General features: G+C 28.0%; 1 protein-coding gene across 1 annotated transcript in view; it reads left to right on the top strand.

Moving 5' to 3' along the window:
• The window catches only part of LOC144967588 (protein retinal degeneration B-like), an 87,854-nt gene extending 86,923 nt beyond the window's left edge, over nt 1-931 (top strand). Inside the window, exon 24 of the mRNA XM_078905048.1 lies at nt 1-931. This exon is cut by the window's left edge and continues 900 nt beyond it. The gene's annotated coding sequence lies outside the window, so the exon portion shown is untranslated.
• Nucleotides 932-3,187: the final 2,256 nt, after the last annotated feature.

The following is a 3,187-nucleotide window of genomic DNA, read 5'->3' as shown; positions in this document are numbered from 1 at the left end:
GAATAGAAGAATTCTATTTTACCTTTTAAATTATAGTTTATGTTATTATTCTTACTGAAAGAGATTTTTATTTCAATTTATGAAGACGAAAATGTTTTATGAATGATTTGTATTAAATAAATATTGTACAAACTATGGAAACATCTGAATATATATCTTTTACATGTCTTGATGACTAAGCTGTTGATTTGATTTCAATGATAGAAAACTCAAATTTGTAAAAAATGTAAAGGAATCTAATGTTGCCATCTGAATTTATTGTATATAATTGCCTGTTGTTTAGAAACTACTTAAGGAATTCATTGACTCAAAGAGAATTTTATTGTAATCAAATATATTTTGAAGAGCTCTATTTTTGATGGTGTTGCTGCAATAGTTTGTATATATATATATTAAAGATAATGATTCGTGCAATGTTCACTTAAGACGTCCATTTTGTTTCATTTTTATCAGGCTTTGCTTCTTGTTCTCTTTGATTTGTAATACATCTTTTATTTTATATTTATTGTTGATTTTCCTTTTTTTAATATATTCAAAATACTATTTTTATTTATGAGACTGAAAGATTTGATTGATTTTAATGTAAATTTTTCATTTATTTATTCCAGAAGATTAAACTTTCTTTATTGGTGTTTTTATTTTATTTTTTATTTTTTTTGATCACATGCTATTTAACTCTCTCCTTATCAGCCATTTTCAAGATTTTACCCGCAACTTCACTCTCACTCAAACTCAAAAACAGTAAGGACATGCTAAACATATTTTTTTTCAACAAAACAAAAAATATTCTTTAAATGTGTGATGTACATAAGAAATCAGAATGAAAACAATGCATTGTAACGAATGTGATGATTTTCCTGTGGTTGGTAAGGAGAGGATTAATGAATCATTAATATTATTATGATCTGGCATCGGTAGCTGTCTAAAGCCCGTGAATATGAATCTATCAACGCATATTATTATTATATCTAGTACACTGTTACATTGACGTCATGAACATTTGGATATTCGTCGTCGTCGTTGTTGTAGTCATTGTTGTTGTGTGAAAGTCTTTCTCTGCTACATGTTTTCTAATAGTCAAGTATTATCAATGATTATTTCAAAGTGACAAACTAGGGAGCAGGTACTGGTGTATGATAAACATCTTAAAAAGTGTGTATGAAAAAAAGTAGTCCTTCAGAGCCATGAGGCCCATGGAACCGGAATTTATTCCAGTTTCTATAGTGTGCAACGGACAATAGCAATTGCTTGCCACCCTTTGGATAGGATGCTACTCTATCACAAAGTACTTTCCACCAGATCTAACAGAACCAGTTACCCATTCACTGCTGGGTGAACAGAGGGGTCAGAAATAATCTCGATTGCACCAGGTATCGAACTTGGTCTCATTGCGTGTGAAGCATACGTTCTACCAACTTAGCTATTGTATGAAACAGTGCTAGACAAAGCAATATATATATTATATATATATATATATATATATATATATATATATATATATATATATATATATATATGTATACACACACAAATAAAAAAAATATCCCAAAAATTCAGCCCAGTAGATGCAGGTTGATTTTTTCTGATGATTTTTTTTTTTTTTTTAATTTTTCTTTCTTGCTTTGTTTGACATTGTTTCATAAATATTTTTTTAGATATTTAAAGGTAACTATTGTAATCTACGATTTTGATCTGACATCTTGGTTGGATGAATTTGATGATGAAAATTTTTTTTATAATAGAATTACCTTTATTAATTTATCCCGTACAACTTTTAGTGGATGGAATGAAGTGTTTCAACAGATTTAAAATTAATACAAATACTGTGTTAAAAAAAATGTTATTTGTTATTTCGAAGCTGTTATCGGTAAATCAATATTTAAATAATACTACTTTTTTTCCCTGAGACAGCTTTAAATCAGCAATTATGGCATGGAGGAAATGGAGCTTAAAAGCTGTGAGATGAATATTTATATACTTTAATTTTTGCTGCAAAATATTTTCATTATTATTTAATTGATTCAAAAGAAGAAGCCACAATTAAACACCCACTGGATATGTCGTTTTCTGTGTAAAACTCAACTCTTGTCTATTTTGCAAAGTTACCTCAGATATGAGATTGAGACTTGAATTATCTTAACAAACATGCACATATTTGCAGGTCTGCTGATAACCGAATGTAGTAATGGGTTTGATCTAACATTGTTGTAATGGACAATATTTTGCATTTGTTTAAGAGTACTTCCATTCATGTTAAAACAATGAGCCCATAACACTTTGGTTATCAGATCTGCCAATAAGTACCTCCCAATTGCAAGGAAATAAAGAAATTATTTTATAATTGACATTAATATAAGATGGTAAATATATATTTTTATGAGTATGATTTTTTTAAGTATGATTTTATTGACTGCATAAACCATGAGTGTTCAGTAGAAAATAAACCAATGGAACAGAAAATTGTAACATGTCATATTGTCATACATTTTTTAAAAATTCATAATTGAAAATGAGCTCATTATTGTAATGTGATGTAGATAACGCTTTCTATTTCTACAGTATTTATTACCGCCGCCACTACCACCACCACAGTTTCTGCCATATTATATTGTGTTCGTACATTCACAATTCTTTGTAAGGTATTTTAAAATCTCACAGGACTTTAAAAATCTCTTTTTATTACTAAAAACTGGCTGTAGAAACCCAGCAACATTTGACTTTCTCTAGAGTGATGCAGACATAAATCCCTGGCATATTCTATCTATTCATCGACGCTTCAATGACATGAAAGCGAAAAATAAATCCAAAAAAAATATAATCAGAAACTAAAAGATATTCATTAATTTATTTATTTTTCATTATATTTATTTATTTATTTAGTTAATTTTTAATTAATTTCCTTTGTATTTGTTTGTAATAATGATTTTTTAAAAAATCCCTTCAAGTTCCATTCCAAACATTAACGAATTAACGAATGTTTCCAAGTAACCATTTTAGATTAAACGTCTCTTGTGTTGTTCTTGTTGTTGTATTCCGTTATTAATTAAACAACCAAAATGGCTGTGTTCAATCTATGATTGAATTAATCTTGTACTTAATCTAGCAATATTTTTTTAAAACACATTTTATAATTTTTTTTCAATTTGGGGTCACTGATAAGTTTAAAATAACAAATTTTGGACGCAAT

This window comes from Berghia stephanieae, chromosome 3 (genome assembly GCF_034508935.2).
Source record: "Berghia stephanieae isolate SIO BIC M18660-M18661 chromosome 3, UCSD_Bste_1.3, whole genome shotgun sequence".
Lineage (NCBI taxonomy): Eukaryota > Metazoa > Mollusca > Gastropoda > Nudibranchia > Aeolidiidae > Berghia > Berghia stephanieae.
The sequence above is the reverse complement of the archived record's forward strand: the minus strand, read 5'-3'. Positions and strand labels throughout refer to the sequence as shown.